The sequence below is a fragment of the Agelaius phoeniceus genome, chromosome 7 (assembly GCF_051311805.1).
Source record: "Agelaius phoeniceus isolate bAgePho1 chromosome 7, bAgePho1.hap1, whole genome shotgun sequence".
NCBI lineage: Eukaryota > Metazoa > Chordata > Aves > Passeriformes > Icteridae > Agelaius > Agelaius phoeniceus.
This window is the reverse complement of record NC_135271.1, coordinates 12,722,441-12,746,236: the sequence shown is the minus strand read 5'-3', so window position 1 is coordinate 12,746,236 and position 23,796 is coordinate 12,722,441. Positions and strand designations below refer to the sequence as shown.

The 23,796-nt window shown below is 48.6% G+C and overlaps 1 protein-coding gene across 2 annotated transcripts in view; it reads left to right on the top strand.

The window, feature by feature from the left end:
- Positions 1–6,933: 6,933 nt before the first annotated feature.
- The window catches only part of HDAC4 (histone deacetylase 4), a 183,526-nt gene continuing 166,663 nt past the window's right edge, over positions 6,934–23,796 (top strand). Inside the window, exon 1 of one of the 2 annotated variants that reach the window (XM_077180995.1) lies at positions 6,934–7,068. The gene's annotated coding sequence lies outside the window, so the exon portion shown is untranslated. Of the gene's footprint in view, positions 7,069–7,503; positions 7,639–23,796 lie in introns of those variants that run through there. The other variant, XM_077180996.1, reaches the window with a different exon arrangement.

Sequence of the window (23,796 nt, the reverse complement as noted above, 5' to 3'; positions counted from 1 at the left end):
GCCAGGCTTGGAGCACCCTGGGATAGTGGAAGATGTATCCCTGCCCATGGCAGAGGGTGAAATGGGATGGGATTCTATGATTCCTTTGACCAGCAGGGAAAAAAAGCCCCAACACCTTCTGTGTCCTGTGCAGTTACACACAAGCACATCCCAGTTCTCGCCCACCACACTTGCCAACCACATGATTGCTACTCCTTGGTCTCTGTGTATGAGCAGAACACGTCCTGCCCCTCATCCTGATACAGGACAAAGGCTCTGCTGATAACTCAGCCTTTAATGTGCAACAGGCCACCTGGCAAGCAGCTCCTGCTGAGGATGAGTGGAGGTGCCTGTGCCTCATCTCCTCGGATCACAGTGGGAATGAACATCCCAAACCAATCCCACTGCCAGGCTGTGCACACATCCCATTGCAGCATCACCCCTAGAGGAGCCTGTGGAAACCCTTCCTTTCCCACAAGGAGGGCTACACAGCCCTCATTCTGCAGTGTGGCTGTTATTGATCCATCCATCAGCTCCTCACATTCCAGCTCTGGGCTGCTCCCCATGGCCTTGCTGCTTTTTTAAAAACAACTCTTCCATTTGAGTTGCCATCTCATCCTTGTCAGTCCTGTCCTTGGATCTAGTCTGGGAAACCATGGGGTTTCTGTGATCTGCTCTTTTTCAGAATGGGAACTCTGCCTTTTTTTCTTTCTTTTTTCATTGTGGAAGAAAGCTGGAGGGACCTCCTGGTCTTTTAGAAGGCCTTGTGACCCTGGAAGAGGGAAGTAGCTCTCCTTTCAGCCTGTGTTTTAGAGTCACACAGACATTTCTAGGGCCGCAGAGGTTTTTGACTCCTCTGACCTCTCATTCTCATACATTCTAAAACTTTATTTTTATCATTAATGGGCCAGCACTCACTTCTTGCATTTCTATTAAACAACGTATCAGAGCTGGATTCCAGAGTCCCACCCAGCTATTTAACAGGGTTTGAGTGTAACCCTTCAGACTTTTCAGACATTCCTCTCATTATTTTGATGCCACTGGTGCTATTCCGACACTGCTGCTGGCACATCTTGCTCTGCTCTGGATGCTTTTTAAGAACTCGGTGAAGGTGCTCCTAAGGAACACAAATTTTTAAGATATCATATTTAAGGAGCTTGCATTAGGAAAAAATTCCTTGCTCCTTGGTAAGCAGACAGAGAAAATTTGAGGTGTTTTAGTGCTTTAGTGGATTCCAGTCCAAAACTGTGGTTTTGGTTTTGCCATAGGAAAGGGAAGACAGAAGTTTTGTTAGATGCAAAGCACAGGTGATTTTTAATAGATACTGGTATTCAGGAAATGCTGTGACCCACATGAAATGAGATTAAACAATCCTTAGAGCAGCAAAAAAGAGGAGGGAATAATTGGGAATTTGAAAGGTACATGCAATTTTGTCTGCACACATCATCTATCAGTGCTACTTTAGTGTCAAGTGCTTAAAATGGTGAGATTATCTTGGTACCTTGTTATGAAGGCAGCAATCAAGTGGCTTCTGGACTGCCAAGCTCTAAAACACTTTGGTGCTCGCTGCTGGTTCCTTCAGAACCCACCTAAGCTCAGATCGCGGGAAGATGATTTAAAAGGAAATTCTTTAGTACAAGGGCAGTGAGGCCCTAGTACAGGGTGCCCAGAGCAACTGTGGCTGCCCCTGGATCCCTGGCAGTGCCCAAGGCCAGGCTGGACAGGGCTTGGAGCAGCCTGGGACAGTGGGAGGTGTCCCTGCCCATGGAGGAGGAACCTGGCAGGCAGGAGAGGGATGTGCACTTGGATCCCCTGTACTGTGGTGCTGTGCTCTGAACTCCGAGATGCTGCAGGCTCTGGGCATCTCCATGAACACTGCAGGGACTCTAATCCAGGTTCTGAATGGGACAGTGAGCTGTGGCTCCCTGGTGGGTGGCAGAAGCTCCCTGCAGGCCCTGGTGAGAAGCTGTGTTTAAGAATTGCTCCTGTGCTCAGCGTTCCCTGTGGAGCAGCCCCAGGCAGCTGCATCCAGAGCACTCAGAGCTGAAGCAAGGCCACTCCCCGTGCTGGCCACGGTGGATCCCATCCTGCCACATCGTGAACGTGTTTGCAAGTCCCAGAGAGCCCTGGGTTCCCTTCTGGGGGCTGCAATTGGTGGCTTGGCTTTTTATTCCAGATCTGTCCCACAGTAGATTGGATCCGCGACAGGAAAGACTCCAAGCACGAGCTCTGCCAGCTGCTCCTCGTCTGCAAAATCTGAAAGTTGCTGCTCCTGAAGCCAGGCATTTTTATTTGCATGAGAAAGCTGTAGCTGACTGTAAGATAGTCTGTGATCTGATTTTAAAAGAAAAGGATAAAAATAAGTCTAATTGTGTTCTCGTTCTGCCTCAATTTAGCTGCTGGCCGTTCTCTTTTGTGCTCCCCACATTTCTGGAAAGCTGGTTGACACTTATTTAGGTTGGCACAAACTAAATATAACCAAGTGTGTGTGAAAGAGCATGGACTGGGTCACAGCTTCCAGAGCAGCAGAAAGGAGCATTTTGCTTTAAAATACAAAAATCCAGCTCTTTCCGAGACAGCTCAATGAAACACACACAACCTGAACAAAAAGTGAGTGCTCCATTCAACTCCTGAATGCTGCTGAAATTTTTATTTTTTTTATTTTTTTTTTTTTTTGCCAGCTTTTACAGTCCACAGCCTTCTCATTCAATCCTGAATAATAGCTTTGAATCGGGCTGTAAAAGCTTCCGAAGTTTGAAGTCTTTTGACAAGTTAATTTAGCTGTATGGTAAAAAGTTTTTCCCCCAGATAGAATAAAGCCATCATCTCATGAATGTAGTAGTCAGCCAAGGGAAAGAAAACACCATTAGGATTAGAAATGATGGGCTTTCTGGAGATAGTTTGTGGTTTAGTGTAATCTACTATCAATATTTCAGCAGAAAAATATCCTACTCGTCATTCAGCTACAAGTCAGTCTCTTCACGTAAAACCAACACCCAGGGACCAGGCTGCAAATGTTTTTATTTCTCTTTTTCCTCTTTTTTTTTTTTTTTTTTTCCTCCTTGTCATATTTTTCTTACATTTATTTGGATTTTAATTGTTTTTCACCCTGGACAATGTCTTTTTTTTTGCCTGGTTGAAAGAGACAGAATAGAAAAATGGATCAATATTTCCTTAAAGGCTTCCACTATAGAGAGACACACCCCACATTTTTCTCCTAACAGCTGCCATGGATGGAAATAAATATAATAAACTGATACACAATTCCCTTATTTTTAATATTGAGAATGGGAAAATGAGTGCTGATAAATTAAGCATATCCAACAGTTATTTTAGCCTCGACTTCACAAAGATTCCATATTCATTTTAGACTTATTTCTGCTTTTTATCTCAATTTAAGCCTTAATGTGCTACTAAAATTGACTGAACCAAAAAAAAAAACCCAAAAAAACAAAAACAAAAACAAAAAACCAAACCACCCCAAAAAACAGTTGAGGGGGAAAAGAGATTTCTTCCATACTCTTAATTCTTCAGTTTAATTTGGAGAGATGATGACACCCTAAGAACTTTTGGGCAGTGGTTTGTAATGGCCACAGAATAATTTTTCTCTCTGCAGTAGGAATGATGATCTTTGTGGATCCCTTCCAAGTCAGGATATTCCATAACATAGTTGAGAGCATAGCTGCTAAATAAATAGGTAGTTGATAGAAATCCAGAATAATATTGAAAACAAACTTCAACAAGCAGTTTTATTTTAAAGGTGTATTGTACTCAGTCATTGTAAAATGACTGCCATAACAATCCAGTGTATCTCCATCAGCAAAAATAAAGTGTAAATATGAGAAGAAAGCAAACTTTACATTTGTGACCTCCAATTTGAACTTAACTTGCTTGTTTTTCCCTCCAGGCAGGGGACAGGGACTTGATTTTGCCCAAAACAACAGCAATAACTTGTTTCTCAGAGTTTGGTTCTCACTGCTTCAGGATTTCAGCTCTTCAGGCCCTGAGTGCTGCAGACTTGATGAAGTGTGGGGTGTGCAGACAAGCTGGGAAGCGGCTCCTGCAGCCAAGCACAGGCGTGGGGGGCTCAGAAGTGGAGGAGAACCACCTTGTTCTGGCTCTCAGTGAGCTGTGAAGAGAGGAGAGAATGAGGAGTTCCAGCTGAAGCAAAACTCACCAGCATTGAAAAACCACTACCAACAGAACAAAACTCCATGATAAAAGGTATGCTGGGGAGGAAAACACAGAAGGGGGCAATGTAAATGTAACATTCCCTGTCCCATCAGAGCTGTGCCCTGAGCTGTGTGGGTTTGATGGGGGTTTTCCTTTTGATGGCAAAAAGGAGTAAACCAGTGGAACAGATGGAGAACAGGGAGTGGGAGATAAAGCACAGGAGGGTGATGGGGGGACAGGAAAACCAAGGGAGGTCAGTGATGGAGACTGAATGATCAGGAGGAAGAAGAGGGAGCCATCAGCAGGTTGGAAATTTGTGCCTAGGCTTGACTTTTCTGCAAGGACCCAATGGCACTGCCACTTGGAGTAGATCTTTGGTGTCTGGGCTCCAGAGGAAGTTCCTGCTGGCTCTCTTCCTAACTCTCTCCTCCTTTTTTTTTAGCCTGTGGAGTGGCAGGGTTGGAGTGGAAAGCTGAAGCACCCTCTTTTACTTTCAGCAGCTCCCTGTGACTAGCGAGGGAAATTAGCTGGAGTGTTGTGATGGCTGTTTCCTGCTTGAGAACATAAAAAATGGAATCATTCCTGACAAACAAGGAGTTCAGCTAAAGATGAGGTGGAGGTAGGCGGGAAGTTCTGTAATTGCTTTTTATTTAAATCTTTATGAATTAGCTCTGCCAGGGTGTTGGTTTTTATTTTAGATTTTTATTTTTTGCTCCAACAGGCTTCTGAGTAAGTTTTTCAGCCGCAAATACAGTAAAAACAATCTATATACAGCTATAGCCAAGATGTTGGATTTAACATATAGCAAGAAGCCTTTCCCTTGTGAATCTCTGAGGTCTAATTTCCATGAGCAACGACAAAGGTTTAATTTTCTGCCATTATGCACAGGTTAGCCTAGACTGGGTATTAATAGAGACACGTACTCACACCCACAGCCACAGGTACAGCATCAATCAAAACCTGAAGGTAGAACTTCCACTCCATGGCAACTTCCAGGGCACAGTTCTCTCCTCTCGTTTCCTGTTTCCAAACTGCTCCAGCAGTGCAGCAAGGGAGGGCAGCTGGGTTGGTTGTAAGCCATGTTTAAAGGGTTTGGGACAAAATCCCCCCACTGGGCTGGAGCAGAAATGGGGACCACAGGGGAGGGCACACGCTCACCTGGCTGCCACAGCCACTAGCAGCAGAGTTGTTGCCTTGGCAAATATTGCCCTGCCCTGGTAACCCTCTGGTCCTGAAGGTCTTCCACCCACAGGCACTCAAAAATAATTTGGGAGGTTATTGATGCACATGTTCCTCCACCCATCTGAGCTGGCCCCAGTAAAGAGGGCAGAACAACTCTGGGAAACCTCAGCAGCCAAGGAACAACAAACAAGCCCCAGGAGCCCCAAGAAGCTGCAAATGAAACAAAAAGGGCTTTGGCTTCAGGCAGAAGCACTGCTCTTAATGCCAGTGGTGCTCTCAGGTGTGCATTCCAGGGAAATGTCACCATTTCCTGGGAGCCTGTCAACAGCCTGGAAAAAAAACCCCAAAACTTTAAGGATCTGATCAATGTGCCAAGGATTTTTGTAAGGGTGGCCCTTCCAAAGGAAAACACAGGTGGTAAATATGTCCAAAAAAGTAAAAGGGAAAAGGAGTAGTGTTTATATACGACCACATATATGCAGAATTTGAGAGAGGGACAAAGTTGTTAGCAATTCCCATCAGGTCCCAGAATTTATGTAAATCCAGATGGCTGAATGACAGGAGTTCATTTATTTTTTTTAATTTTGTTTTTTTTTTTCTATAAGGGAAATCTGGAAGTTTTAAAAACAATTCAGCAAGAGCCAATTAATCAAACCCACCAGAAGCGTGCTGGGATGGATGCCTGCGAATAAGGAATGTCATGTTTCAACTTGCCTTAGGCAAGGATGGGAAGAAACTCCTTGGAAGCTTAGCAGGAAATCTCCTTTCCACTATCCCAGGCTGCTCCAAGCCCTGTCCAGCCTGGCCTTGGACACTTACAGGGATCCAAGGGCAGCCACAGCTGCTCTGGGAAACAGAAATAATGGGATAGGATAACACATCGCCGATGGGATGTTCCCATGGGATTGTGTCCCACAGGATGAACTTCTTGCACCCAACACTGCAGGATTTTCCTTCCCATCATTGGGAATGTTTGGGAGCAGGACTCGGGGAGTTTCGGGCACTGCGTGAATCAACAAAATACAAGTGAAGCGAGATGTGTTAGTTGAACGGGGTAATTCCAGGTACAACTCAAGAATCAATCAATCGCTGCGAAAGCAGGGATAGAGGGAAGCATTGCCGGAAAACTCCTTTTTATTTCTTTATTTCCTCTCGGTAATTCAGGCAAATATGTTGAATCATGCCCTGCCCTTTCTGTCGTTCACCCCTCGCCTCAGATGTTCAGTGTTACACGCGATACCTGGCGGAAAACACAGACCGGCCCGTGAGGGAGAGGGATCGCGGCTGCGGAAACCTGGGGCGTAAAAACACCCCAAAGTTCCACGTTTTACCGCAATACCGTCTACACGGCACGGATCGCAGTTGCTGTGGGCTCTGGGGCTGGGGGGTGGTCAGGACAACGATCCCGATTCCCGATCCCGATGGGGCCGCGGGCTGAGGGCCAACATGGCGGCCCCTGTCCCGCCCCCCGGTCACCATGGCGACGGGCCGCGCGCCACGGGGCGTGGCCGGGGGCGCGCGGGGCGGGGCCCGATTGGTCCCCTTCCCCCGCGCGGCTATAAATAACCCGCGCCCGCTGATTGGCCGCGGGGAAAAAATGGTCGCACCACGTGACTCCCCATCTAAAAAAATTTCCAAGATGGCGGAACCCGTCACGGGCTGAGTCCGTCGGTGGCGCGCTCCGCGCCTGGGGGGCCATCGCCGCGCAGCGTCCCCGCCTCGCCCGCCGCCCAGGTCAGTACGCGGCGCTCCGTCGCCGCCGAGCCGCGCCGCCCCCGCCGCCGCGCTTAGGCTGCCCTCGGCGCGGGCCCTTTAAGGCCGCTCGCCTCCCCGCCCGGCGGGCTGGCGGCGCGGCGGGGCCGCTCCCGGGGGCCGCTGGTCGCCGCTGCGCCCCGGCCGTAGGAGGGGGAGGTGACGGGCAGCTGACGCGGCCAATGGTAGGCGCCCGCGCGGTGGTGGCGGGCGGATTTGAGCCGCGCGGCGCCCCAGGCCGCGCGCTGATTGGGCGGTGCTCCGGGCGGGGCGGGGCCGCCGCGCGCCATCGGCCCGGCCCGGCCCGAGCGCGGCGGGCGGGGTGGGCGGGGCGCGGGGGGCGTGACGGGCAGCGCCGCCGCCCACTCAGCGCGCGGGACCCGGTTTTTTGTGAATGGGGCGGGCGGGGCCGCCGCCGTCTGCAGCCCCGCCCCCCCGCCCGCTCGCCCCGCCCCTCCCGGGCGGCCGCGGCTCCGCCTCGTCCCCCCGGCGGCGGCGGCGGCGGCGCTCGGTCCGTGCGGGGCGAGGCGAGGCGAGGCGATGCGGGCAGCGGTGAGTGACCGCCGGGGCGAGCGAGCGAGCGGCGGGCCGCGGGCAGCGCCGCACGGGGGCCCGGCCCCGCGGCTCGGCGGGGCGGGCGCGGCCCTGCGGCGGGGGCGACGCCCGCGGCGGGGCCCTGCGGCGCCCGGGCGGGCCGCGGCCCGGGGTCGGTCCTTGCATCCTCTCCCCCCGCGCCTCCTTCCCTCGTCCTCATCCTGGGAATAACGCGGGACTTGCGGAAAGTTTGCGTCCGGGGCTGCCGGGCTCGGGCCCCGCGGCACTCAGCTCCTCCTGCAAGAAAAGCCCCAAAATGGCTTTTTCTGTGCCCGGGAGGAGCAAACCGGGGGTGCTGCTCTCGGGGAGCCCGGCCGTGGCAATGACGGCTCCCAGGCCCAGGGCTGCAGCCTCGGGGGCAGAACTCCGTTTTTGGGGGTTCCAGGGGGGACACACCACGTGTGCCTCGGTGAAACCTGGAGCCTCGGCTTGCTCGGGGCGAAATGAAGCAGAAACAGGCGAGCTCCGGGGCTGGCGGAGCAGCGCGGCGAGAGGGAGGTGTTGCCCGGCAGCCGCGTGTGGGTTTTGCTGCAGGGATTTATCAGGGGAAGATGCTGCGCGCTCCCCCCAAAAATGCTGCCCGCCGGGGTGTCGGTGACAGCTCGGCGGAGCTGATGGATTTACATAACAATAATTGGACGCTGTCAGTGCTGGGCAGCGGCTGGAGGGGAAGGGAACCTGCCCTTGGCTCAAAGCACTTGCGTAATTGTGTTGTGCGCCCACTCCGCGGCAGGGGAAGGCGCTGGTTTTTGGGGGTTTTGCCTGTCGATAAATTGTTTTGGCATAAATCGGGCTCGTCGCTAACGCCCCGTACGGGAGGATTTCGTGTTCCAGCCTTGCCTCATATTCCGGGCTGGATTACAGCTCCGCAAACGCTCCCAAGGAGTGGGGATGTGTGTCGGGAAGGTGTGGGTGGATTGAGGGTGTGAAAATGCCTTGTAAAAGCCTGGGATGGATGGGGCGTGCGGCGAGGCTTTGGCTCCCTCCCGTCCTGCCGCTTCTCTCCCACCAGGCAGCTCCGAGCCCTGCTCCTTTCCCACAGCCGCATCCCCTTGTCCTCGCAGCGCTGCTCGGAGGCCGGGGAGATGGAGCAAGCGCTGTTCTGGACCACAGCGAGCGAATAATCCCCTGGCCAAGGCGTTTGGATTTGCTGGTATTGTGCCCTGTCAATAAATGGGACTCGTGCTGCATTTATTCCCTGCCCTCAAAGTGCTCCGCTCGCTGCCAAATCTACCTGGAGTTAATTATCCGAATCGTGCTTTTTTTTTTTTTCTTGGTTGTTGTTGTTGTTGTCGTTGCAACGGCAACATTTTTAAAAGCTAAAGAGCTCTGAAGTTTATATAATAATCTGGTTCTTGGCCGGGTTTCCTGGTGGGTTTTTTTTCTCTGTGTGTGTGTGTGTGTGTGTGTAATGCGGTCGGTCGCGGCGCTGAGTTTTAATCGTTTCTGATGTTTCCAGCACCACTGTTGAGAGTTCTCAGCCTAAAAAGCTGCCGCCGTCGCTCCGCAGCCTCGCTGGAAAGAGTTGAGGGCATTGAATTAAAGAAAGCTCAGCTGCTTGTATACAAATATACAGCAATTACAAGGCAACAAAGTTATTGCAGAACCCTGCTGTCGCCATGGCAACACGCTCACTCAATTACATTTGGAAATGTAAAATGCCACCCAGTTAGAGTAAGTTTTAGTGACTGCAGATTTTCTGGGTAAAGTGAAATGTGGAAGATGCAGCTTTCCAGGATTCTCTGCTTTTTCCCCCCTCTGTCCTTGGATGGCGTGTTTTAGCATGTGCATCTGACAGATTCCCGGTGTTGATATTAAGCTGTGCCCTTGGTGGTCTAAACTTAGGGGGAAAAAATATCTTTAAATCTTCACCATTTTAACTTTGCCACCCTGTTTTTTTGTTTGTTTGTTTTGCTTCAGGACTTAGCTTTAGCAAGGAGACAGATTAGAGAAAGCATTTTGAAAATCAGCTCAGAACACCAGAAGAATTTGTCATTTGCTCAGCGGGATGGAGGCGTGGAAGGAAGGCATGAAAAGCTTGTGTTCCCTTGGGAGGAGATGTCTGGTGGGCAGCCTGTGTCTGTTTGCTGCCACCTCCTAAAATCTGCTAAATGGACTATCCTAAAGCAGAGGAGAGCTGCCAGGTGTGAGTTACCGAGTTCTTGGGAAGCCCAGGGAGTTTCCAGGGTGGGACATAACAGGTGGAGGAGACACAGGTCCTGGTGTGGGCCTCCGTAGTGGAAATTAGTTTCACTTTCTTCCTTGCCTTTTGATGATGAATCACCAGGAAAATAAAGAAAGGCCAGGTTGGAGAGGGCTTGGAGCAACCTGGGATGGGGGAAGGTGTCCCTGCCCATAGCAGGGGGGTGGAACTGGATCACCTTTAAGGTCCCTTTTCACCCAAACCATTCCAAGAGTAGATGAAAACACTAAGGATAGTTTCTTGCATAATCTTTATGCTGGTGAAGATGCAAGGCTCTGCTGTGCTTATGTTTCACAGGCAATGTCCCAGTAATGCAGAAAAGATAAAAAACAGCAGTGCAGTAACAACAGGAAAAGGTAAATATGAGAATGAGGGGTTTTTCTTAAACCAGTAGTGATGTGTTTAGAGACACCTGGGGACTGATGAACTCCTGAGGAAGTTACCTGGTAGCAGGACATGATAGGAGATATTTAGGTAGGTGCAGATGGCAGTGGCTTCTCTTGCAGAAACCTGTTTTGCCCAAATCTTTAAGGCCTTGAACTCCAGACTGTCTCCTGAGCCCTTAGAGCATCTGGCCTGAGAAGGTTTGCATGTCCCATGGACCTGTGTTAGCTGAGGGATGATTTTTGTTGGGGGCTTTGCCCAGCTTGTCAGGTTGTTGTGCTTTCAGCACCAGCCCGTGCTGTGCCAGCCTTGTGGTTTGCCCACTCCTGGAGAGCAGCAGCTTGAGCAGAGTGACTGCAGCCCCATGGGCAGTGCCTGTTCTTCTCCTGGCCGTACAATCATGGAATGGTTGCGCTTGGGAGGGACCTTGAAGCCCATCCCATCCCACCCCTGCCATGGCAGGGACATGTCCCTAGTGCTGTCCCAGTGCTCCAAGCCCTGTCCAGCCTGGCCTTGGGCACTGCCAGGGATCCAGGGGCAGCCACAGCTGCTCTGGGCACCCTGTGCCAGGGCCTGCCCACCCTCCTAGGGGAGAATTCCTTCCTGCCATGGGCAGAGGTGGAAGCACAGGAGCTGCCTGTTTATAGCCTGCTGAAAATCTGCAGTTGAGTCTTCAACCTTAAACCCGTGGGGCTGCAGGGGTGAGGAGCAGGACTTGTTCAAAACAAAGGTTAAAGTTGCCTGTGGGTTTAGCTCAGTTTGCTCTCTTTATCTCTCAAATGCTTTGTGCTTTCTGGGGAATAGACTTTTTAAAGCCAGCTTAAGGTGAATCTGTGATCCAGAAACTTGCTGCAGCGCCTGGAACTTGTCCTCAAGGTTCATTTGCAGGTTTCAAATCAGGGGAAGCTGCAGACAGTCTATACCTGGAGTGCCCAAACACCTTGCAAACCAAGTGTTGAGGCTAACTTGCCCATAAATACGTAAGATGGGATAAATCAAATATTTCAGGAGTTTTCCTTTATCTTCCAGGGTTCCCCTTGTTCTGGTGTGCCTCTGTAAGGTCCCTGTAACCAGCTGTCACCCTGGGTCACTGTGGGCTAAGTGATGCTCCCTCCAGGGTTTGAGAACCTGAGTGCTCCCTGCCCAGCTGGGCCAGCTTAATCTTGGGGTTAAAACACTTCTTTGGTGTCCTCCTCCAGCCAAAGAAGTGTTTGTGCACTCCTTGGCATTGTGTATTTATATTTATATACAAAAAAAAAAAAATAATGAACCCCTGCTCTTGGGACTGTATTTCACTTGTCTTGTCCCTGTGGTTGAGTATACACAAAGGAGTTTATTTGCTCAGTGGGATCTGTTGCTGGCCTGTTTCAAATGGCAGAGCTTGTCCCAAACCACAAGGAAATATTAATTGAACATTTTATTGGGCCACTGGTAATGACATCTGTTAAATATTTGCCAAGTATTCTTCTTGCTGGCTTCTTCAGTGGTGTCACATTCTACTTCATTGCTCTGCCAGTTCACCTTTAGCTTGTTTCCAGTTTTCCCATCACTTTCCCATCCTCTTTTTCAATCCTGCTAACAAGTCTACATGGGCTTAGATTTTATCAGAGTCCTGCTGGAACCCTGTGAGTTTGTGCTTTTGTAAGGATGTGTTTCAGTGGGCAGAGAAGCCAGTGGGATTTGTCTTGTCACTGAATTCACCATTGCATTTCAGTTTTGAGCCCCCTTCCCTGATGGCCAGCTTCTCCCTTCCATTTGCCTTTGCTTCCAGCTTCCCTAGTCCAAGCATGCCATGAAAGGAAACAGAGCAGTGCAAGGTTCCCCTCACTTGCTGAGCTTGGGGGAAAAAAGCCCCATAAAAATATGTGTGTTTGCCTCAAATAGCTGAAGCTGACAAACAGCAGAAACACTAATGCTGTCTGCTTTAATGATTAGAAATATGGCAATATTGGTGACCAGTAAAAGGGGTAAACAGTCTTTTAATCTTTTAAAATACTAAAGTAAAAGCTGTGTGTGGTGGGGGAGGAAATGGCTGTTAGCGTTTTGGGTCGATTTAGGTTGTCTCAAATATATATGTGTATATATATATATATATATATATATATGTTATTTTTTTTTATATGTATTTGAGGCGACCTAAATCACCCCAAAATGCCTATATATATATATGAATATATATATATATATAAATATAAATATATATTAACACATAAATATATATATATATTTAATATGTATTTGAGGCAACCTAAATCTCCCCAAAATGCCTATATATATATGAATATATAAATATATATAAATAAACAAATAAATAATTTTTTTAATATGTATTTGAGGCAACCTAAATCACCCAAAATACCTATATATATAAATATAAATATATATAAATAAACAAATAAATAATTTTTTAATATGTATTTGAGGCAACATAAATTGCCCCAAAATGCCTATATATATATATGAATATATAAAAAATCTATAAATAAACAAATAAATAATTTTTATTTAAATATATATATATGAATATATATAAATATATAAATAAGCAAATATATATATGTGTGTGTGTGCGTGTATATATATATATATACACACACACATATATATATATATATATATATACACACACACACATATATATATATATATATATATATATATATATATAGCCTATATTGGATCCTTGGATGAGGGAACTCCTCAGAGCCCTCCTGTAATTATTGGCACTTGCATTTTGATTGTGTTATGCACAAGGCCCAAGTGGGCCAGGTTTACTTTCTCCTGCAGTGGACCGTGTTGATAAGGCAATATATAACAGATGATTCATGAAGTGCTGCTTGTCATTGCCAGGGCTGCTTGAATAGCGAGCAGATTTTGGGCAATGCTTCTTCACCGGAAAGATTTGGGCAGTTTAAACTGAGAGGAGGAGGAGGAGGAGAGAAAAATCTGCACTGTATTTCTGGCTGTCTTAAAGGAGCTGCCTCAGAGCATTTAGAAGAAGTTGCTGGGGGGAGAATGGGTGAAATAAAGGGGGGTAGAGAAGCAGGAAAGCACACGGAGGTTGCATAATGATGTTGAAAAAGGGAACAATTAGAAAAGGACTGTAAAATCTCTTGGAAAGCTTCTGTGGTTTTCCCTTTGCAAGGAATTACAGCTTGGCCTTCCCCTCTGAAAATTCAGCCATTCATTACTGGGCACATCTTGATCAGCTCCATGTTTTTTAGCTCATTTTGTGTTGGATATTACCTCAGAGAAGTTTGATTAAAATGTGCCTCCAAGAGCCATCTCCCAGTGCAGAGGAATGTGTGTTGGCTTGTGGGCCTGGGCACACTCAGCCCTCTGCCCCCCTCATCAGTGGCTGAACCTTTGTTCATCACATAAGAAGCATTTAAACCCCAAAAAGTTGCAATTTGAAAACTGGATCTTTGGCTCATGAGAATCCTTTTTTTTTTTTTTTTTTTTAGTTTGGCCAAAATTAGGCTATCTTAATTTAGTTTGGTTTTCTAATAACAAGCCAGTTATTTCATCTATCTGTGTATCTATCTGCTGGAAGAAGAATTGTGTTTCAGGGGGTTTATTTTCTGCCATTACAGGATAAAATAACATTCAAGGGCTGAGCATCCCAGCCTGGGTTTTGGCAGCCCAGCAATGTGTTGTTTTAAATGTCTTTTTAAGCGTGTCACTCCTTCATTCTGGGGAGCAGTGACATCCAGCTGAACTGAACTCCATGTATCTTTCATGAGCAGTGAAAAACCCTGATATTTCACACGTAGGAAATAATTCACTTTATTAATTTTTCTGGAGAAGTGGTGCTTTAATGAGGTGTCTGTCAGCGAGACTTAATTACAGTTAAATTCTGGGAGCATTAGTACACTGTGTCTTGTTCCCTGTGAAATGAACTTCCATTTGTCACGTGAACATTGGTTTGCTGATAGAATTTGTGTTAACTCCACTTGGAGGAATAGCAGTTACTCATAACTGGGCTGTCACATCCTTCTCCTGCCTGGATTTTCCTGATGTGCTCCAACAGCTTATGATGCATTTGCTCAGGGAAAATCATGCTCAAGTTGGTTTTTGGGGTTGTGTTGACAAAATTTCATCTCCAAGAAAAGGGTCCTCAGTGTGAGCCTGAAATAAGGAATTAATCCTGGTGTGTGCTGTTCCCAAGAAATTCTCAGGAGTGTTTTTCAAGGCATTTGGAAGGTTACATTTCCCTCATGGGAGCTACAGTTACCTAGTCCTTGTTACTGTTTGTGGTGGATTCTGGTAAAATCCTCAATACAGGCGGTTCTCCTGGAGAGCCAAAAACATGGGCTGCCTTTTACTGCAGGTCCATGTGTGTGTGGAATGGTGAGGTTTGCTTCTCTGCTCAAATGATGTGCACAAGAGTGAGGAAAAATTGCATTTTTCACACTTTTATAACAACGAGGCTCGTGCAGACTGGAAGAGTCTGTGAGCTTTGGCCTTGGGAGCTCCGGGCAGGGAGAGGTGGGCAGGTAATGGTGAGTACTGGTTTGGAGGGAGGTGGGCTGAGATGGAAGATGGGCTGTTGGCCTTGACTTTGGATGCAGTGGGTCCAACTGCAGACAGACAGGGATGCAAAGATCATGGAATTCCCAGGGAGCCCTGGAAAGGGAAGAGCTGTGTGCAGCCTGTCTGTCAGGATGGGTCCTGAAGGAAGAATTCATAGGTGAGCCTGAGCTTTCCTGCAGGTTGGGTTGTGTTTTACAGCACTGCATATGTGGGGCTCATCTCTTCCAGTGAAGGCAGTTGTTCCTCCAGCCAGCAGAGATTTGCAATGAAAGGAATTGCTGTCCCCAGTGCTGTGGGTGAGCCAGGAGAGGGGACCTGTGCAGGAGCAGCAGGAGCGAGGTCACCAGGGCAGGGACACCGAGCTGGCCTTGTGTGTCCTCCTGGGAAACCTGCCTTATTTCTCCAGCCTGCTTGGGGAAAAAGGGAGCACAGAATAATGCTTCAGAATAACTCAGAGGATACTGGAGCATGTTTCTTGTGGAGGTCTTGCTGGAGGGGATGAAGGCTGGCACGTTTTTAAAGCTGTGGAGAGGGCAAGAGCACAGTGAGGTGCAGCTTCCTGCTGCCATCCCAGGGAGATGGTGCAGTCTGAGTGTGGTTTGGCTGCTGGAGCATCTTCAGGGGCAGGGAAAGAAACAGACCTAGCTAAGTTAATGGCTGGACTCGATGGTCCTAGAGGTTTTTTCCTACCTTATTCATTCCATGAATGTGGGCAGGGTCTCTGTTGGGTTGTCTTTGCTCCCTGTGCAAAGCAGTTCTTCCTCACTACTTGATGCATGGAAAAAAAATAAATAAAATAAATTACTTTCCATGTGGATTCTGTTGTGCATTTCTCCTACCCAAGACAGATTTCCTGTTTGAGTCAAATAGCAGGGCTTTGGTTGGGAGGAAATGTTCTTTACTTATTTATTTCCACAAGTGATACCTGCTGTCAGATCCTGGTGGAGGCTGAAGGATACATTTGAGTCAGGACTGCCTCTCACAAGATATTGACCTGGATGCATGATCAAAGGAGAAGGGAGAGGACAGGAAAGGAGTGTTTATTCTGATTGTACATGGTAGGTACCTACTGCTTCCTTGGGAGCTGTGTTTGCCTCTCCTTGTCAGGCTTTTCTTCATCCCCTTGTTCATCCCTCTTCAGCCTCGGAAGCTTTGAGGATGGGCTTAATCATAACAGTGAATGAAATATTTAACATTAGGAAAAACACTTCCTGCTTGAAGCTTTGCAAAAACCACCAGCTTGTGACAGGGAAAAGCAATCTGAGGTTTTGTGTTATAAATTATCAAACCTGCAGAAAAGCTGGGGACTTCTGGGTCAGTGGGCAAAAAGGCTTGATGTGATTTCAGGGCAAAGTGTGGCTCTGTCACTGGCTGCTTTATGCCTTGGAGAAGATGGCCTTGTCATTGCAGCCTTGTTCAGGGGGACGTTCTGTGAGCTGTTGAGAGTAGAAAAGACTTTTACTGTGCAATTTTCTGAACCACCCCTGCAGATTTTGGGTGGATTACACAGATAACCTGGTTTTGTTCATCTCAGTTGCTGTGTCTGGGTGTCTCTTACTGCTGTTGCCTCTACTAGGTTGTGTTCTGTCAACAGAAAAAGGTGATGGTGATACCTGCTGGATCTGATTCTATTATTTTATAATTGCACTGGAATAACAAGCCATAGTCAAAAGAAGGCAAGTGTTAGTATTTAGAATGTGAAAACCACCTCTGACCCCAGAAAGCTGATGATAAAACTGGGCAGGAGCCTAACTTTGTACATGGGGCACTTCTCCTTGTCTGTATTGGTGGTTAAAGGCTCTATCCAGCATCTGCTGAAGCCAGCAGGGATCTCCCCTTTGCCTTGAGCTGGCTGTGAGCAGTGACCCCAAACTGCAAACACCCATGGGGACCTGCAAGGGGCAAGCTCTGGGCTCTCCTGGGCCAGCACAGCTCTCTGTCTGGACATTTAGGATAGACATCAGGGGAATTTCTTCCCTGAAAGAGCTGTCAGGCTGTGGAAGGAGCTGCCCAGGGAGTGGCAGAGTCACCATCCCTTGTGCCACTGGTGTGTGCAGCTGGGAGAGCCCCCAGGGGCCAGCAGTGGCCCTGGGTGGCAGCCACAGGGTGACAGCAGCCTTGAGTGGCCACCAAAACCAAGTGTCCTCCTGTCAGCTGACAGCATCAGAGTCACAGCTGAATTCTGTTTGGCACTGAAAGTGTGCTGCTTCTGGGCTTTGCTCTAAAAATGCTGGGCTAAAAATAAACTGCTGTGCAGGGATGCTGGAAGCAGGGGAGCAAATGGAGAACTTGAGCACAGAACAACATAAGGCTTGGCTGGCTGCAGGGATGGGGTCCTGGGGCAGCAGCCAGGCCACGGCAGGACAGTTCTGCCCTGGGGAATGAATGGTTCCCTGGGAAGGGGAGGAGGAAGTGAGGGAGCTGAGAGTGGCAGGTAGACATTGAACTCTTGTGGCTGCCCCACTTCAAAGGGAGCGGGCCATAAAAGCCCCAACAGCGGTTGGGTGAGGAAAATTGCACCTCAGATATGAAATCCTGCCCTGCAACAGCCCAGCCAGGCTGGCCTTGTGCAGGTCCTCTCAGAAACAGCAGTTTGGGCTGCTCAGACAGTGCAGCAAAACAAAAAAACCAAACCCACTCGTGTTTAATGGGGTGTTCAGCTCATTTAAAATGGCAGCAAACCCCAGCAATCTGAGCTGGGCAGGAATGAGAGCATCTCCTTGCAGCAGGCTTGTCACCTTCCTGGAATGGGGATACCCAGCCATTGTGCACTTCCCATGCCTGGATCTTCCCAAGTGCCACTATGAATGACATTCCCCACATTCTTTCCTTAGCTGGAAGGAGCTGATCAGGCCCTGAGGTTGGGAGTCATGCTGAAAGCTCAGAGATAGTTCAGGCTGTAGCTCTTGGTCTCTCTCTTCCCTCTTCCTGAGGGTATTCCTGGAGTGGGATGCCCCAGTCCAAGGAGCTGGATATGGACATCTGATCCTCCTTGCTGCCTTTGTGCTCCAGTAGGAAAAATGTTCAGTGCCTGCATTCGCTGGTGGAATGTCTAAGAGGAGCAACTTAGACTGTATTTAAATAAATAAATAAAAAAAAAGCAGCATATTTTTGGCAATAATTTAGACTTTTGCTGTAAACTGTCTACATTCCCTGGGGGATGAGGTCTCCTTTTGAGAAAATCTGTTCTGGATTCAGCATGTTTGACAATTTCTTTGTGTGACTACCTTCAGGTTTTTGTTTTGGTGGGGTAAATGAGCACAATAATGTGTGTGTGCTTCTAAGTGCTCAGCTTGGGGGTTTATTTCTAATTTTTGTTTCTTTAAAATATCAAAACCCTCTCTTCAGGATACCAGGACTGACAAGGTTTGCGTTCCAGTATTGCAACACAAGGTGTTCTCTGTTTCAGACTGTAAATATTTATCTCTTGTCAAAGCAGAGCAGTTACTATTGGGAACTGATCTGGCATGTGAAAAGGTTTTCCTTAAGGAATTTGTTTCCTTTTATTTACAGTGTTATCGTATATTTAAATTCCAGGGCCTCAGCATATAGCTCTGAGGCTCCTTCCCAGCACTGGCAGCTAAAATGGGAATGATGGCAGCCTGGGGATAGGGATAAGGGAGTTCTGAGCACAGGCTGGAGCCAGAATGTGGCTGTGAAACCCAGGCAAAACCAGGGCAGCTCCTGGTGCTCTCCTGCAGGGCACTGCTGGGGCTGGCTGTGATGGATGGAAGGGGCACAGCCTGAGCTCAGGTGTTCCCTGGGCTCTTCCCTTCTCAGCCCTGCCCATGCCTCTGCTTCTCCTCCTGCCAGCAATCCTGCTTTGTCATAACCTTCCTGCTGCACTGGGAGCCCTCTCCAGCCACCTCCTGTTGGATTGCTCTCTGCTGTGCTTGCCACAGGTTTGGGGATGGGTTCCTGCTCCTGGGAATTCCTGACTGCCTGCAGGTCCTGCTCCTGGAGAGCTGGAGCCTGCTTTCATCTCCCTGCAGCGCCTGGCATGGCTGGGGAAATTGTTCCTGTTGTGTTGTGCCACACGTGGGAGGCTTATTCAGCCTGCAGAGGTCTGGGGTTTATTTTTTACATCTCCCTGGCTTCTGTACATGCTTATTTTTTGATGCTGGTGGTTGCTTGACGTTCTGGATACTCTTGCCTGTGTGCTGGAGTCTCGGAAGAGCAGCCAAGGGCTGTTGAGGAGGGCTGCAGGCTGTGCTGTTTTCCCTCTCTCAGGGAACAGCCTCATGCAATGGAATTGGTTATTGAGGCTGAGCTCAGCCCCTGCCGTGGCAGGGCAGAGCTGCTTTTGCTTTTGTTTAGCAATGTGCAAAATGCATACCTCAGACTAGAGCCAGCACTGGCCTTTGAGCTCATCTCACTGATTCAGAGCTGGTAGGCAGATAAAATGGAGTGAAAATAAGAAATGCTTTCTTTGCCTCTGGTGTTTGAATATACAGCTATTTATTTCATATGTATGTATGTACTTGATATCCATGAGAACAAATCATGTCTATATTTAATATTTTCATACATCTGTATTTCTGCCTGGCGTGTCTGTCCAAGCCCAAGGACAACAGATGGATGTCCAGGGAATGCCTTTATCATCTCCTGAGTTTATCATCGCTATCAGGTCACATCAGCTTCAGTCCTTGCTCTGTAATCTGTCTCCAGGGATGCACACTCAGTACACCCTTTCTTTTTCTCCTCTCTGACATCTCGTGTGAAATTTGCAGTTTGTGGCTTTGGGGCAGCAAGCCCTGTCCTGGTTTAGGGAAGGGTTTGTGACTGGGACTGGATGGATGCAGCTTTTCCAGGCTGGTTTATGGCTTTATGTGGAGTTTTTAATAGCACTTCCAAATCAGACTACTAAAAGGTAAATGGCCAAAGTTATTCATAAACACTGTGATAGTCAGAGTGGAGACTGAATAGAAACCTTTGTTCAGGATTTTCTGGAGTGAGAAGTGAAGCTGTCTTGGTCAAAGGGAGCTGCTCTGTGTGGATTCAGTGCCAGGCTTATCTCTCTTGTTTAATGCGATATATTTGAGCAGAATCAAAGTTGGTTCTGAGTGTTACTGGCAGAAATGGCAGCCTATTTGCATATTTACTGGCTTCTGGGAGTCTAGATATGTCAGCAGCCTCTGCTCCTTTTCACTCGATCTTATCTCCCCATTCCATTTCAGGAAAGAATTCCTGCAATCTCCTTCCCCCCGCCCCAGCCCTGAAGTGTGCTTTGCATGCCGAGTGCTCTGAGCTAATGGGACTCTGTTTGCTCTGCAGTGGCCCTGCCGTTTGCTTCAATGGAAAGCTGGTGCTGAAATGGAAATGTTCAGCTGCCTGACATCCCGAGGAGGTGTTTGTCTGTCGGAGTGTGCCGAGGCTGTGCATGGTTTCCCTCGGAAGGGGCTGGAGGTGGCTGCAGGCATTGGCTGTCAGGCCATTTTTTCCCCTCTGCTGTAATGTAGCTTATTAATCATTATGCTCATAGAAACACAGAATCATTTAGATGGAAAAGTTCTGTAAGATCATCAAATCCAACAGTTCCCCCAGCACTGCCATTAACCCATGTCCCGGGTGCCACATCCACATGGCTTTTAAACCCCAGGGATGGGGACTCCACCACTGCCCAAGGACTGACAGCTCTCTCCACGCAGAAATTTTTCTAAATATCCAACATGAACCTCCCCCATTAACAACCTGAGGCTGTTTCCTCCTGTCCTGTCACTTGTTACCAGGGGAAAAGACCAACTCCAGCTCAGTAGAACCTCCTGTCAGGTACAAGATGGATCCAGATTAAGGCTTACACACAGAGTCTTTGGATTTGTGTTGTTTTCACCTTGTATTCTTTCTCGTTCATTTATTTCAGAGTATCCCGAGCAGCAGGTGATAAGGTGGATGAGGTGAGAGGAGATCCTGCAGAGCTTTGGTGACTAATGGCAGCTTATCTTGAAAGCCCAGCAATTCCTCCTGCTGCAGAAGCTGGAGCTGTTAACCAGAAGTTACAGGAGGAGCTTTAGAAACATGCAAAGGTGCAAAATCCCAAGCTCCAGAAAAGACCCCGAAAGTTGGGCTTTGATGTTTTTAAAGGCTGAAGAGAGACAAAAGCAGGTGTAAATTACTTTGCTTCATTCCCACCCCGAAAGAGGAGGCAGTTGCAGGGAGGAGTGTTCTGTCTGTGCTGTTTGGTGTGAAAAGCCATAAAGGGCTTGGAGGTGTTGGTGGATGAGAAGCTCAGCAGGACCCAGCAGAGTGCTCTGCAGCCCAGAAATCCCAAACCCCCAAACCCTGGGCTGCATCCAAAGAACTGTGACCAGCAGGGAAGGGGGGGTTCTGCCCCTCTCAGGTGAGACCCCACCTGCAGAGCTGCCCCAGCCCTGGGGCTCTCCCAGGGAGGAGCTGGAGAGAGCCCAGAGGAGGCTCCAGAGATGCTCTGAGGGCTGGAGCCAGGCTGGGAGAGCTGGGGGTGCTCACCTGGAGAGGAGAAGGCTCCAGGGAGAGCTCAGAGCCCTTCCAGGGCCTAAAGGGACTCCAGGAGAGCTGGAGAGGGACTGGGGACAAGGCATGGAGGGACAGGACACAGGGAATGGCTCCCACTGCCAGAGGGCAGGGCTGGATGGGATATTGGGAATTAGGAATTGTTCCCTGTGAGGGTGGGCAGGCCCTGGCACTGCCCAGAGCAGCTGTGGCTGCCCCTGGATCCCTGGCAGTGCCCAAGGCCAGGTTGGACACTGGGGCTGGGAGCAGCCTGGGACAGTGGAAGGTGCCCCTGCCATGCCAGGGGTGGAATGGGATGGGCTTTAAGGTCCCTTCAAACCCAAACCCTAAGTTAGGGCTCTAAGGCTTCCTTGAGGACCCAGAGTTGAAATCCCTTTCTGACTGGTGACTGACAGTGTTGTAAAACCCACCTTAAAAAGCCCCCATGGCAGGTACTGTGTCAATCCTTGTCAGTAATATGTCCAACCTTTTTATGGCTTTACAGTCCAGTTTTCTTATTGCCAAGAGCAATTCCAGTTTGCCTTGCTGTGTTCACATCAAACAGGCAAAAAGGGCCATATAAAATGTAAATCCTAAAGTAAATGGAGCTCTTCCTTCACACTGAGTTTAAGAACCACTGTGATGTTGGGAGCAGCACCTGGAAAGTCATTTCCCAAAAGTTTGGTGGCCTTTGTCAAGGTAACCTGCAGGTTACCTTCTTTAAAGGGTTTTCCTCCTCTTTGGTTTTGATGGTGTTATAAAAGAGATAAATAGATAATAAACAACCTGAAACCTCCTGGAGCCTGAGAGGTGCCAGTTGCTCCTTCCTTGCCTTTCTTGCTTGTCAGCTTTTAAGACTGCAATATTTGCCTGAAGATTCTAGTTTTCATTAAAGGGTGATGCTGGTCATGAGAAATGTAACCCTGTTCAGAGGGGTAGAGCAGGGGAACTCACAGGTTTGTGGTGACTGACTTGGTTTCCTATCCTGGCTGTGGATGTGGCTGGAAAATGTTAATTGTGCTTTTAAACTGGAAATGGTGGAACTCCCGTGAATATAAAACTAAATATTTATTTCAGCTTCCTGTGGGGATTCCTGCCCCTTCAGTTATCAGCAGTCTGGGGCTTGGGAGTCTCAGGAGCTTTGGCAGAGGAGCCAGGACTGACTGAGCAGATTTCCCAGGACTGCTCTGTGAGCATCCCTGAGGGATGATCCCAGCAGCAGAGGGATGCTGTCAGTGGTTACAGGTTTTCCCAACAAATAAAAGTAAATTATATTGCACTTTAAAGGCAAAGTTGTGAGTTCTTCCTTTGTTTGGTGCATTATCCTTCATGCTTGTATGTAAAATTTAGATTTAGGTAAAGATCCTTTGAGTAAGATACACAAGGCATGTTTATTGGCTGTAGGAAAACAGGCCTTTTAAAAGGAGAAGTGGCAGAGTGGCATCACACATTGGGGTTTGGATGAGATGCCCTTTCCAACCCAAACCATTCTGGGATTCCATGATCCCCTGCAGTTCATTGGGACTGGGGTCTGGCTGCTTGGGTGGCTGTGGGAAGGGGCAGTGTTTTGGTGCCATTATTGGCATTCAGTGCCAGACAGGAAGGACAAAACATGCAGAGATGTAAACTTTGGAGCTTGTGATGAGGTCCCAGAGCTTTTGTGGGTGAGGCTGTGCTGTGCCCCATGAGCTGGGCACCAGGCAGGGTGGAGGGTGCCCACCTGAGCTCGGCACACATTCCTGCACTGTGGGCTGGGAAGCACAGCCTGGGAATGGGGGGCAGAGTTATGGGATACAGGGGGACAGCAGGGACACTGCTGGGGGGATGTCCTCAAACAAAACAGTGTTTCTGGAGGTGGGCAGTGTTGGAGCCAGTGACTGTAATAAACACTGAGCTGGAGTGGCTCCTCCAGAGAGAGTGCCTGGACACGAGGCTCTGTGAGCAGGGACCCCTGTGCTTGGCAGGAAGGTGAGCTCAGGCTGGGGCCACCAGGTGATGGCAGGCAGCCTCTGGAGCAGGGGGACAGTGCAGGGGAGCTGTGCATGGCACCGTGTGGCTCCTGGCTGCTTCGATGTGCTGGCAGAGGCTGCGCTGCAGAGGAGAGCGCACGGGCTGCTGCGGTCTGTGCCTGTGTCACTGGTTTACAGCAGAGGGCTGAATGTCCACTCCACGGTGATGCAACGTGTTTGTGGAGACCTTGGGGCCATGTTTCTTTCCCAGAGCATGCCAAAGGTCAGCACTGCCAAAGCCATGGGGGCAGTAGGTGGGAATGGCAGCAAGGTTAATATGGGGCACTGGAGAGCAGCACGAAGCTTCTGGATCAAAGTGGCCCTTCCAGAAAAGGACTTGAGGAGATGGAAATGTCTCACCAGACAAAAGAACTGCACGAGCTGGGTGGCAGGCTTGCTTGAGTGTTCAGACTAAATTATTTTCTCTTGGTAATCAGATAGCATTCAATTAAAAAAAAAAAAAAAGAGAGAGAGAGAGAGAACTAGGCTGACCTTAAACAATGTTTGTTCTTTAAAAAA